Genomic DNA, 14,671 nt, shown 5'->3' with positions numbered 1-14,671 from the left:
ATTTCACGCTTTCCCTGCTCTTGAATAGGCAATGAAGACAAAATACGTTTGTATTATTGAAACGACTGCTTTGTGAATGATGAAAATTTTATCGCCAACGTCAAACAAATGTTGGCGATAATAAAGAAAAAAATACATAAGGCAATGGCGACCCCCTAGCCACTTTCCGGCAATTTCTCTATGACGTCACGGAATTTCGTTCGCGCGATTGGCGGCCGTCGTGACCAAAGCAATTGCCAACAAACATGATTGGGCGATGAAGTCCCGTTTGATCGTACCACATGAATGCTAGCATGCAGTTAACACGCGAATGACCGTGTTTTTTAATGATTGCCCGTATGATACGTAACTACTGCCCACATTGTCTTTGTAGCGCCAAATTTAAAAGTTCTTGAAATATTTCTTGCGTTTTTTTAGGGGCGAAGCCCCTTAGGGGCTGGGTCTGTTGGTGTCTCCTGTCATCGTCCATCGTAGTTGATTGATTGCAGGGTTTAACGCGCCGACGCTACGCAGGCGGTGAGGCGCGCCGTAGTGGAGGGCTCCGGATTAATTTTGACCACCTGGGGATCTTTAACGTGCGCCGGAATCTCGTACACACGGGCGTTTTTGCTTTTCGCCTCCACCAGAAAAGCGGCCGCCGCGGCCGGGAATCGAACCCGCGACCTCGTGCTCAGCAGCGCAACGCCTTAGCCACTGAGCCACCGCGGCGGGTCGTCCATCGTCGTACTCGTCGTCTCGTGTAGTCACGGTACTAAAACACCGGAAAACTCGTTACGCCTCGCGCTAGAACGTAACGCGTACTAAAAAAACACCGGGACACTCGTTTACGCCTCGCACACGGGAACTTCATGCTTGAGACTTTTACAGCAAAGCTGTATACCTCTAACTCCCAACGGTTTCATCTCCGATGGCAAAAACGCCAAGGGGCCAAGAATACACTTATACACTGCATGGTTCGCCCCTCTCCAGGTTTCACGTTAGTGGAGATGGCCCGGGATATTTCGGTTAAAAAAAGTCTTCCGTGGATGGGCTGGAGCTGAGCCAGTTACAAAAATCGAATTATTTTAAGTTGAGGCGTTGTCTTTCGCATTCGTGGCCCCTTCAACCATTTCCACTTAAGAGGCCGAAGTGCCACCCTTGACACCAGAAACGTATTACTGATTGATTGCAGGGTTTAACGCGCCGACGCAACGCAGGCGATGAGGCGCGCCGTAGTGGAGGGCTCCGGATTAATTTTGGCCACCTGGGGCCGAATTCTCTAAAAAACGGCCGTCGCTTTGAAACGACGGGGTAGCGCCATTGAAATGTATGTGTTCTGGGGTTGGGGCCGCCGCTTTGAGGTGGGAAGCGTGAAGATACGCTGCAAGAAAAGCACTGTGGCAAGGACGCGAAGCGACAAGTGAAATGACGGAGGGCAGTGGGTGTCGCTTCGCGTCCTTGCCACAGTGCTTTTCTTGCAGCGTATCTTCACGCTTCCCACCTCAGAGCGGCGGCCCCAACCCCAGAACACATACATTTCAATGGCGCTACCCCGTCGTTTCAAAGCGACGGCCGTTTTTTAGAGAATTCGGCCCCTGGGTATCTTTAACGTGCGCCGGAATCTCGCACACACGGGCGTTTTTGCGTTTCGCCACCATCAGAAAAGCGGAAATGTATTATTGCGTGAACAATAGATGGGGCATGTCAACAAAAAATTGCGCCGTTGATCCGTGGAAGCAACAATAGTGAGTGTTGCTATAGAACGTCACGCAAAGCCCGAGAGCGCCTGGGAGACGGGGATGTCGAGCCGAGCACCGAGCCGGCGGCGGCATTTCACGCAATGACGCTGCGTTCGCACCCCGGTCTCTAACCGACTCGCCCGTCGTCCAACTCCTCGACGCGTCCCGCCACCGCTTGCGCGCGTTGTAAAATGGAGTGACGCGAGTGCAGGGCGAAGTTGGCGGCAAAACAGGTCGGAATTGTATTGAGGGCTCCAGAATGCCGATACTGGTGTGGACAACAAAAGGACCGACACGCAGCCTTTGCCAAAGCGAGCAAACGTGACCACTGAGACCGTTAGAACGCAAAGCACGGTTGGCGGCTGATAAACGCCGTGTTGCGGGCTTCCAAAGCCACAGCACGGCGTAAGCGTCGGGCAGTGTCTCATGTTCGTTAGGGAGAGGGAATAGGTGGTCACGCATACTTGAAATTCCACCAATGAATCTTTCAATATATATATATTTTTTGAGGGTTTGTTTCGGGTGGCGAATCGGCAGAGGTTCTTGTAGACCTCTGCTTCGTGAACGGCCTTTTGACAGCTTGGCTGTTTAAGACTGCTTTCGAGTACCACATACAGTAAAAGCTCGTTAGATCGAACTCGGTTAATTCGAACCTCCGGTTAATTCGAACTGACGCCCTGATCCCGGCGCAGCCCTGTATATTTCAAGGGGGAAAACTACCGATAATTCGAACACGTCGGTATCCAGAGCGCTTAATTCGAGCTATGATCCCCTGGTTTCCATCGCTCCACGCCGAAGTCGGCCCAGAGTGATTACAATGTGTTGCAAATCCAAACCAAACCAAATTTACTGGAGATGCAAAACAAAGAAACAGAAAAAACAACAGCGTAAGGTGCACATACGCTCCTGCAACAGCTTATTTCACTTCTACAGAGGGCGCCGCGCCACCGGCGCAAGTGCTCCGGCGCTTGCCATTATTATTTATGAAGCATTATTTACAAAATCACCTGCCACAAACGTCTCGTAGCGCCTAATTTGCGATAACGAGTCCTGAGGTGGCTTCTTCGTGTTCTGCCCGCGCAGTGTTGCGCGATTTCCGTTCATTCGAGCGCCCGCCCGCTAATTCGAACTCCGCTAAATTCGAACAAGTTTATGGTTCCATTCGAGTTAGAATTAACGAGCTTTTACTGTATTTATAATCAATTAAGCGTACGACTAATTTTTGCAGACACAGGTCATGGATGACCTTACCAAGCCATAGCTACACACTCACTTGGGAACGTTCACCAGGGACCAGAAAGACTTCAGAATCTTCAGCTCGTCCAACATTGCCTCAATTTTCATGCGGTTTCTGCAAAGTTACCGGCTTTGTGAAAGGAAGAAGGTGTCTTAATTTTTTCTTGTTCGAAATACATTTTTTTCTTGTTTTCCCCAGAGTAACCGCGACCACCCTTTTTATGATGTAGGTCACTGACATGTCCCTTCTAAAAATTTCATAATTTGGAGCGAGTAATCATAAAAGCTCATGTTACCACGTACGCAGCTTGATTCCCGAAATGATAATACTGGTATATTGGAAAAAATCAGATTTGAAAAAAAAAAAAGTCACATGCTGTGGTGCGTGTAACGCGAGCATTCTGATAAAATACAGTAATCCCTCGTTATAACGAAGTCAGCGGGACGGCGAAAATTTTCGCCATAGACGGTATTTCGATATAAGCGACTACTCGAGAAAAGCTAAAGCAGTTGAGCTTTAATTGCTCCACAGCTGCGAGAAGTCAAAGCGCAATGTATTCAGTGAAGCAAAACTTTATTCAGGTGCAAAAAAGGCACTGTTCTTTGGCTGTTTCAAGTTCTTGCCTAGCGCCAGCAACCCCTGCTCCAATTTGCCCAAGCGTTGCATTTGGCTGCGGTCGACGCCCATGCATTCAACTTCATTTCGCAGCAGGAGTAGGTTCTCCCGCGTCTGCACCATAGTTGGCACTTCACGTGGCTCTTCGGCCTCGTTGGGGGCACCAACAACAGTGTCAATTATCTCCGCATTCGTTGCTGGGGCGACCACGGGAGCCGCGTCAGCCAACGCAAACGTCTCGAAGTAACCTTCTACCTCTTGACCAGAAATTTTATGAACAGCCTCGTACAGATCGCTGCAAGACCGGTCATCATCAGGCTGGTCATCGCCAGGGTCGCTGACAACGGTGCGGGAAAAGCCGTGGCTCGAGTCTGAGGTTGTGCTTGTTGAGCTCAACAACAACAACGGCAAAAAAGCGCTCATTGTGGGTACACAGCGCAATCATGAAAACTGACCGGTTTTGCTCTAGGGGCTTTGCTTGATCACTAGCCAATTTTTTCCCAAGGTGTGCAGCCGTGAAGTTTGCAAAACAAAAGTTTTTCGGTGCCCCGTTGTCGACGACACTGCTAATTCTACGGTTCGAGTGTAGGTGTTCACGCACCATCTCGTCCACGCCATTGACCAATGTCCAGGAACGAAATTCAATGGCCCTACCACGCATTTGGACCACTTGCCTTGATGGCGCGAATCGCGCATGACCGGCTCTCGAAAATCGCCGGGGAAACACCAGCTTGCGTTGACCCTCCATGTTGACAGCCTTACTCGCCGCTGGGTCGCCGCTGCTCGGCGACGCCTCCGCTCGCCACTTCACTCGGGTCAAGCTCTTCGTGCGCTTCGAGTAATGCGGCCTAAAATGCATGCGTTTGTGTTGGGACCAGAATAACTCTCGAATAAAGCGATATTTCGATTACAGCGATTTCATTATAACGAAAGATTACTGTATGTCTATCCTAACGCTTATTTTTGTCATCATGTAGGACACATCGGTTGTACATGTCATATCTGAGCTCCACTTGCCTCTCGAATGCTTGGGAAGCAATCCTTAGGCCAAAAGGAAGCATCTGCCAGAAGATGAAAAGTGTCATCATAAGGGCGTGCAAGAGCTGTGCTTTGTCTTGAGACGCTGGCAAGCTAGAAGAGAGAACAGCACTGACGATAAGTGTCCTGTCAACTGCTCTCCATGGGGTAGTACATGGCGACAGATCAAGCAAAACATGTTTATTGGGTGCTTCGATCGCTGCACAGCGCGGTTAGAAGTGCAGAAGTTCCCAATATACACCCACACAAACCGCACTTCCGCGTTTTGTGTTTGTCCGTACCGAATCGTGGCCTCACCTGGCAGGAGAGAAGACGCAGAAATACTTGGCTACAGCTGACCATTTACGTGCTCTCCAGGAAAATACGTTCCCCTATCCTATCCGGCTCCACCTTTTTAATCCTCAGAACTGCCCGCTTTGCCGATTTCTCGGAGAACCCGGAACGCTACGCCATATGGTAGGCGGCTGTGATCAATCACCACCGATTCCCCCAACCTGCAACTTTCTACCGCCGAGCTTTGGTAGGGCGCCTTGGTGGTCGGGACGAACAGCTTGGGCTGGCCCCAAGAGCTGTCGATGCCGCCAGCGCTCAAAGCATCTTGGAGTAAGGACCCCTCCTTCAAGCTTCGATACAAGGATACAAGCCCATCCCTTGACTTCAATAAACGCTTATTCTCTCTCTCTCGCTCACTGGTCGAGCGCTGTATCAATCAATCAATCAATCAATCAATCAATCAATCAATCAATCAATCAATCAATCAATCAATCAATCAATCAATCAATCAATCAATCAATCAATCAATCAATCAATCAATCAATCAATCAATCAATCGTTCATGAGCATGTCCAGAAACAGCCTCGAGACCTCAGTTCTGGTACGCATATGGCTATACAACAGGGCACAAGTTTAACGCACGTACGCTACAAGACAGGATAAAAAAAGTTGCAAAAGGGACTTCTGCACGACAACGCAAAGAATAGCATTGCAGGATTGAAAGCGTTTGAGACGTATTTCTCAACGAAGAGGTCAATGGGCGTACGTAGAAAGATCGAAGTCGCCCCATCTCCCATCCGCACCTTCGATCAGGTTGCGCAACGTTGCGGAAGCGGCGGCGTGTGTAATGAAATTCCGAGGAAAAAAAAAACTGGTGCCCTTCGTTGGGAGCTCGTCAGTTTTCCCTCTTCGCAACTTATATCGTAATACCAATGTCAGGCACCACAAAACAGGCCCGCAAATGTTATCGCATTTAATACTTCTCCGGCCCCGCGTACACATTACACGGGCCTGCTGCTTCTAAACTCTTCCGCGTGGAATTGCCGAGGTCATGTTAACGACACCCGCAAACCAAAAAAGCGCCCCGAGAAGCGTTCTTCTCCATCGTCGGCACGACGCGGAAAACAGGTTGGTCCATTAGGCGCTCAGACAGGCCGCTGTGGTTTCGGAGATATCAAAACACGCTTCTCGTTCGATTAGCCGGGTGCTCGTAGCCGCGCGTATGACGGTGCGAGGAGATACGTCCCTCAGGCCTGAATCACTTGAGCTCTGCTGTGTGGCTTGCGCGAGCCACTTAGCGTATTTTCCTCACGTCAGCAGACGGTCCTTGGTCAGTACGGGCAGTTCCGCAGGCATACACTTGCGCTGTGTTACTTGGCACCTGTAGATACGAAGGTTTTGGCCGGTCGATGACATGCCTTAGGTTCGATGGCTCCTTCATGCGCGGCAACATGGAAGACGGGCCAACCGTTGATATATTAGTGCGGCGTTTCGTAGTTGCTTTCTTTTTGTTTTGTTTCCAGGCTCTCGTGCGCTAGCTTTTATATATTCGTGGGAAAAATGGTGAGAGAGAATAAAAATTTTATTTATATCGATAAAATGCTGAAAAGAGGCGTCCCCACTCCAAGATGCCTTGAGCTCGGGCCGACTCATCAGCCCTTTCGATGAGGCGCAGACAGGAGCTCGTTCAATCAATCAATCAATCAATCAATCAATCAATCAATCAATCAATCAATCAATCAATCAATCAATCAATCAATCAATCAATCAATCAATCAATCAATCAATCAATCAATCAATCAATCAATCAATCAATCAATCAATCAATCAATCAATCTTTTTTTTTGTTTCAACAACATCTGTGTTGGGGACCGTGAACAAAAAGCCACCAAACGGGCTTGACAGGGTCCACGGCTCCGTGTAAAAGGCAGGAGTTCGCTAAGGATCTCTGCTAAAGCTCGGTGGACAGGTAGAGAGGGGAGCGGTAGGGAGGTGTCCAGTGTTGATTTTTCGCAGCCACTCACTACGCGTTTAAGGGTCTCGGGTTCTCCACAGAGGGGGAAAAGCGGAGAAAATTATTGAGAAGGGGGTGGCGGGAGGCAAAGAAGGGCATTCTAGTCGGGGGGATACATGGGCGCCATCATCGTTCACTCCTTGACTCCATGTGCGAAACGAACATTTTCATGTTCGTTTCGCACCTTTCGTCATCAACTCATACCCCCAATATATGCCCTGTGGCAAAATAAACGCTTATAAAAAGAAAGCGTAGGTCGGAAAAGCGTAGCGTGTGGAGTATCCTTGCCCTATCCCTGGGTATTGGTTTGTTGTCGGGGGTATGTGTTCTGTGGGAGAGCTTATAGTGTGAGTTGTTACGAGACTAGAGGATGCATGCACTCGGGCTGCGCTGTATGTATGAGCGCTGGCTTGGCGGGTCGAATGCCGAGTCGTGAGGTGGGCGACCTCGTTGCCGGAAAGGCCGTGGTGAGCTGGTGCCCGCGCAATCTTTACTGGCCTCGTTGGTGGTTTCTGCATGGTTGGTGAATCGATGGGTGTTGATGTGTAACAGGCCGTTTGCGAATTTGCGGCACGCCGGCTGCGAGTTAGTAGCGTCTCCGCTGTCCGTTTGACAGCGGCAAAGCCGTGGCCTCCTCCTTGGCCTGCAGTAGTGGGTTGTTTTAGGTGGATTGAGAGGACAAACGGTGGTCGTCATTGAAAATGACAGTTGCCGCAGTGGATCTTGCGGAGTTAGACGCGGCGTCCTTTTGTAGATGTTTAAGGGTTGATGACTCCTCCACCTTTCCCCCGCGCCCCCGCTGAGGGGTACGTCCAAGGGTTTGTTTGATCAGCCGTGCGACATACACACGCTCTGCTGTCTGCCCTTATTCCTTAGCGCGGTTCATTCAAAATGTCGCAATGCATTAGCCAATCATTCCTTTTTCTTCCCGGGGTCAAAATTCCCCGGACAATTAAGTCTGCTTAAGTGCTTTGAAGGCGAAGGCCTAGCGATGATCAAATACTTGAATTCTTTAATGCTAGATCTTGTTTGAGTCTCTCTCTTCGCTTTCGTAATATTCCCAAACGGCTAGAAGTAATAATCCACATTCACCACAGCCTGTAAGCAGACGATATAACGCTATGGGTAACAGGCGGTAGTGACGCACAAATTGAGGACACCTAGCAGCAAGGGGCCCAAGCGGTCGCCGAAGAAGCTCTCCTGGCGGGTCTTGCCCGCTCAGTCGCCAAATCAGAATTGCTCCTTCTATCATCTAAATTCGGATCGCGAAGCCCCCCATACGTCGCAGTTTTCATAGATGGGCGCATGATCCCAGAGGTGCTTGCCCTTAAAGTGCTTGGGCTGGTAATACAACGCAACCGAGGCAACATGCAACACATCTCAAAATTAAGTTCCCATGTAAATAAAACAATTGGACTCCTTAAATGAATTTCCGGTCGAAACCATGGACTCAAAGAACAGGAGAGGTGACGACTCGTACCGACATTTGTCATCAGCCGGATTACATATTCCCTCCCCTACCTCCGGGTCGCCAATACGGACCTGGCGAAGGTTAACAATCTAATTAGGAAGGCATACAGGGCAGCACTGGCAATTCCCCAGAATGCACCCACTGCCAAACTTGAACTCCTAGGCATCCACAATAGGGCTTAGGAGCTGATTGAAGCCCATCACCTCAACCAGCTCCGCCGACTTTCCACTACTTCCACTGGTGAGCACATTCTAAACAGTTTGGGTATCCGCGCACCAGAGATCTCCGACCTGAAGGTCCCCATCCCGAAAACTACCCATGCCTGTCTCCGCGTTCGTACTCTCCCACGAAACATGCAACTCAAGTATACCACAGGGCTCGCAGGGGGAAGCAAGCGCGAGCACTGGCGAAGCAATTGCCGATCCTCCCAGGCCACATGTACTTTGACGCAGCAAAATAACGCCATCACGATGGCTGCGCCCTCGCGGCCATCAACAGCCCGGATAGCCCCCCTGTTACCTCTCCCACCGTGCGTACTACCTCCCCAGCGGCGGCGGAGGAGGCTGCAATATACAGCATTTGCGTAAACAACGCGGCCTACTCCAACAATTATACTCACAGATTCGAAAAGGGCCATTCAAAATTTCGCCCGTGGGTCAATTTCCCTTGTGGCGTACCAACTCCTCTTCAAAAATTCCCCGACCTCCCCGGTAGAACTCATTTAGACCCCGGCGCACACTGGTCTGGGAGGGAACGAGGTGGTCCATACCGTGGCACGAGGGCGTACAATCTGTGCCGCGGCTAGCCTCACCCCTTACCGGGGTCCGATCCGCTAGGGACCGACTAATCACCTATCACGACATTGTCGTGCATTACCGCCTCGCCCTCCGCCATTATCCCACCGCTCATCAGAGCTCCCCAACTATTAGGAACGCCTCTGGGGTCTCCTTCAAACTAATATCCTCACTTGCCGGGTAGTACTCATCGCCCTATTCCGCTCTGTACCCCTCGCAGAATTGCCTCTTTAGTGGCGCCCCCGCCCCACTTGACCACTCTATGTGGACATGCCCCAAGATCTCTTCGCGTACGTAAATTTATTTATTTATTGAATGCTGCCAGCCTGAGTGCCAGGCCTTAGGCAGGAGTGGGAGTACAGGTTTACATTCACAAGGACGCAATAGTTTATAGGATGCATAATAAAAACAACACTGAAAAAAAAAACGCTAACACACTGACAATACTTGTCAAAGAAAAATAAAAATAAAACGCACGAAAAAAACAGAGAACGCGCATACGTGCACAGAATTGTACGCGAATGACACTTTATAACGTGCCACTGCAGTGAATTGGGCCGTGAACAGCCATTTACAGTTTGAAAACCACGGCACGACGACAAAAATTGCCACACAAGGAATAAATAAAAAAAAATGCACACGGAGGCAAACGTTTACACACCGCTAAAGAAAAAAAAAGCAATAATGTTCATATGAGAGAACACTCTATGCGCGCACAAATATGTTTTGAAAGGTACGGTTTGACCGACAAGCGATCACTACTCTACAAAGAACATGGAAATCAAATACAGCGTTTTGCAGTCAGCAGAATAAAATGTACCCTTAAGGGGAACTTAAGCAAGAACAATGAACATAAAGTTAAATTGAGAGGTGTTTTATGAATGCTTCCATAGTAGGGCATTCGACCGTACTCTGAGGCAGGGAATTCCAACTTGCGGCGGTTTGGGGAAAGATAGAATATTTCAATACGTTTGTGCAACAAGAAAAATCTGTAACCTTTTTCGCGCGATTTGAACGCATCGGGCGGCGATCGGTCATTGTGACGTAGTTAGCTTTGTGAATGCTATCATGGTATATTAATTAGAATAACTTTATCCTGTCGCGGTGACGTCGCGTTTCTAATTTTTCCACGTTTGCGGCCTGGAGGAGACTCGATGGGGATATATGCGTCGACTATAAGACTTAAAAATAAATCTGACGGCTTTTCGCTGTGATCTTTCTATCTATCAATGTTCGTTCGCGTATACGGGTACCACACATGCGCGGCATATTCTAGTAAGGGTCTAATGTAACTTTTTTAAGTCAGTAACTTTATTTCATTCTTTGAATTGCCTAGTTCGTCTCAAATAGCCGAGCTTTTTCACTGCCTTATTTGTAATGTACGTCGTATGCTCATTCTAGCGAAAATCAGAAGGGAAAACACCTAAATATTTGTAACTGGACACTACGTCTAAAAAACAATTACCGAAATTGTATCTAAACTTCCCTGGATGTTTTTTTACGGCTTATAGTCATTGCAACAGCTTTTTAAAGATTAATAGTCATTTGCCGCTTCAGGCACACTTCCTGTATTGTGTTCAGTGACGTGCTTTGAAGTTTCTTGATCGCTGGCAGATTCGATTTCATGGTATAACACACAGTCATCGGCTAATAACTTTTGTTGGTATGTTGCAAGTGATGTCGTTAACGAAAACTAGAAACTAGAAAGTGATGAACTGTAGGAGGGTACGCTGGGCAGCTCGGACCTGGACTTGCAAACACTCCTGGTCACAAGGGCTGCCACCGTCGCCGCCAGGCTTCAACCGGCGGCCACCACGTACCGCTGACCACAGGACTCAATAAAACTCTCTCTCTCTCTCTCTCTCTCTCTCTCTCTCTCTCTCTCTCTCTCTCTCTCTCTCTCTCTCTCTCTCTCTCTCTCTCTCTCTCTCTCTCTCTCTCTCTCTCTCTCTCTCTTCACTTTCGTTTATTCGTCCTTTGACGCAAATGACTCCGACAGGCAGGCTGGCCGCAGTTGACGCAACAGCTGAGCTCTCCTCCACGTTCACCTGTTCGACTCACGTACCGTCCCATTCCGCTGTCACGAGGCACACACCAGGCTAATTATTCATCGAAGGTTAGACGGACTTTCTGCGGAGGTTTTGACACACTGTTGACGCAGTTCTGATGTCAGAAAGCATTCTCTCTTCTAAGGAATTTTCTCAAGTTTTTTTTTTTTAAACGCAAAATTTTCCTTAAAATATAAAGTTTTTTAGCACTTCTGGCAAGGCGCGAAGTTAGCGCAGTGCCCAATAGATGCAGCGCGTGCGTCTGCTTGCCGGAGTTTTGACGGACGGCTTATTTTAGCTGCAGTGATGTGCATCTTCTTGGATGACTGATAACTTTTGTAGACTGTAATAAGTGCAGTTTTCCATGCAGTAAAGAAGAAAAAAAGAAGTTAGCGCAGTGATAATGCGCTTGGCTTTTGCTCTAAAGGCCCGGGTTCAAATCCCACGCGAACCAAATGTATTTTTATAATTATTAATTTTAGATGTGACGCATCTTTTGCTCGCCGCCATTATCCCCCCGCTCATCCAGAGCTCACCAACTATCACGAACGCCTGTGGCGACTCCTGCAAACTAATACCCTCTTTTGCCGGGCACTACTCCATCGAATGTACCCTGATCAGTATCCCTCACCGAATTGCCTCCTTTGTGGCGCCCCCGCCACACTTGTCCACTCTATGTGGGCATGCCCCCAAGACCCCTTCCCGTATGTAAATAGTGATGAGCAGTGGGAGCATGCGCTGGGCAGCTCGGACCTGGACTTGCAAACACACCTGGTCACAAGAGCTGCCACCGTCGCCGCCAGGCTTCAACCGGCTGCCACCACGTACCGCTGACCACAGGACTCAATAACAGTCTCTCTCTCTCTCTCTCTCTCTCTCTCTCTCTCTCTCTCTCTCTCTCTCTCTCTCTCTCTCTCTCTCTCTCTCTCTCTCTCTCTCTCTCTCTCTCTCTCTCTCTCTCTCTCTCTCTCTCTCTCTCTCTCTCTCTCGGGTATGTCCCTCCAGCGTCGTCGCGGCGTCCGCACACCACCTGGGCATGCGCAAACTCTCCTCCGATCTTCTCGCCAACAGCTGTGTGCAACGCGCTCTCTCTGTCTCATTATCATAACAGCTGCGCGCGCTTCGCTGACGCTTCTCTCTCGCAGTTGCTCTCGCTACGCATGCGCAGCTCTCCTCCGTTCGTATCCTCTCCTTCAAGTGCTGGATATAAAGCGGTGAGCGCGCTGCGCCGGTTCAGTCAAGTGCGTTCGCTTGACTGCGCTGGACTTTGCTTGTGCTTCGCTTGACGACGACGACTCCGTTGCTTCTTCCGATGTAGTGCGATGGAAGCAACAGTCCCGTCAGCGAGTGGTTTGACACAATCGAGTACCAGCGTCAATCCAAACGTTGATGGCAACGTTACTTCAACTGAAGACAAAGCTACTGCGAAGCGACGGGCACGTGACGCTGAACGTTTCACGCGATTTAGAGAATCAACCCAACGGAAACGCCAATTGAACCCCCCGATGCGTCGCATCACACCAGGGTTCCCTCGCGGGAAGATGGGCGTAATTTTTTTTTGCAGCGGCAACCATTTGGGTAGCATTCGTGTCGACGCCGCCGTCGACGACAGTCACTTTTCGCGTTTGTTGAGATGTCTCAGGCTTTCGTCTCAAAGATTTTATCAGTCTCTCATTCGGCTGGCCTTTTAGCTGTCCTCGCATATCTGCACGGACGCTCCGCAGAAGCTTATACAGATGAACGCGAATGCGGTATCGAGCTCAAAATAAGTCGAATAAATATTTGAAATTATCGCTAATTTAGTAACAAACTGGACAATGCATACGATGTATTAAAAGGGGTATAATAATATTTTCGATTTAAGCACACATTCGAAATTCCCAAGTTCGTTTATGGCATTGTCTCGCCAGCACTGTCGCGCGTGAAACGGCAGGTGTCGCTGGGCGCTGCACGGAATAGCAGCGAAACCAGGTTCCAACGAACCCTAATAAATTAATCAGCCGATCCGCAATGAATGAGAATCCCATCATTAACGATTCCGTTTCGGATCCTTGATGGGAAATCCGTGCCAAAGCTTGAAAGCTACGCCTAGTTAAAGCTGCGAAACTTCGCCAATTAAGCTAATCGCATTGCGCTGGCGTCTCTATACGCAGATTTGTTGTGTAATTGGAAGTAATTCCCGGCGGCTGGTGGACCGGGCTGTGTGGTCAGGCTGTAGCTTCTGCGTTGCTTGCGTCATATGTATACAGGCTGTGGCGCCGTACGCCCTAATGAAAATGGACAGGCTCTTTTGTTCTCGCCGGCCCCCTGTTTTGTTAGACCGGATGCGAGGATCCGCGAGAACGCTCCGGATTGCGTATTGGCCGCCTTTCCAGTGCCGCATACACCGCGCAGAGGGAAATGAGGATTCGAAGATTGCGAGCGCGGGCAGCATGCCCCTCCTTCCCAGCAGGCAACGCGGCGAAAGCAACGAATTCGTATCCGACACGCCATGATGCCTGAAGGAGCACATTAGGGAAGGCTTCGTGCCCGTTGCGTTGTGCTTATTTTTGTTTAGGCGGCTTGAAGTTATGTACGGTGGGTCACAGAATAGCTCAAGTAGGCACGAACCTCGACTACGTGGTGTGGTAACGCTACACCGTTTCCTCATGAGCTACACAGGGGAACTAACAGGGAAGCTGAATAGTATAGCGCGAAGAAGAGCGGCGGCGCCGTCTGCACACGCCGCGCGCGAGATTGGAATGACACGTGCCAGACATACCGGATCAGGAACGTCGCTGTCGACGCCTGTCTCCGAGAGGCTTGTGCATCTATCCTTCCCGCTATACTTTCTTCCGATACTGGGTCACTGCTTGGCCTCCCACTATTCCCCTGCCAGCCTCCAGCGCCTAGCTGCATTTCGCATTCTTCTCCCGCCGCATGCTGCAAGCGCTCGAGCTCGCATCCCCGGGAGCGAGAGTTTCCCGGATCCCGGTCCCGCGGCGAATGGTTTGCAGCGTAGTGCGACGGTGCATTTCCCGGTGGCACAGCTATTGAAGCAGGCTGCTGAGTGTAGCTGAGGTATCAACAAACGCAGTTCGCGATTATTACAAAGCGAGGATGATTGTGTGAGTGAGATGACACCGACGAACGTGTCATCATCCCGTGCACGAGGAGAACACGGTGGGGGCGACCATGCGTCGTGACAGACGTCAGGGATTTCGTGCGCCAAAGCCGGAGACCACGGTTATTCAGGCGTACTATGCAAATGAGGTGGTCTAGGTAATGAGGTTTTCTTAAACGGGCGCTGAACAATCGTATCAACAGGCGTTTTTTTGTCTTCCATGTCCGTCGAAACTTCACTGCTGGAATAAATAGGACCTGAAACCTCGTGCGCAGCAAGTAATAATGTACGGGGGTGGAAAAAAAATGGCTTGACATAAGCTGAGAGGGCCAGAGAGAGAGGGGTGAAAATGGCGGAGGG

This window comes from Haemaphysalis longicornis, unplaced genomic scaffold (assembly GCF_048455015.1).
Source record: "Haemaphysalis longicornis isolate Haplotype H1 unplaced genomic scaffold, Haemaphysalis longicornis Haplotype H1 scaffold_4, whole genome shotgun sequence".
In the NCBI taxonomy this organism is placed as follows: domain Eukaryota; kingdom Metazoa; phylum Arthropoda; class Arachnida; order Ixodida; family Ixodidae; genus Haemaphysalis; species Haemaphysalis longicornis.
The sequence above is the reverse complement of the archived record's forward strand: the minus strand, read 5'-3'. Positions refer to the sequence as shown.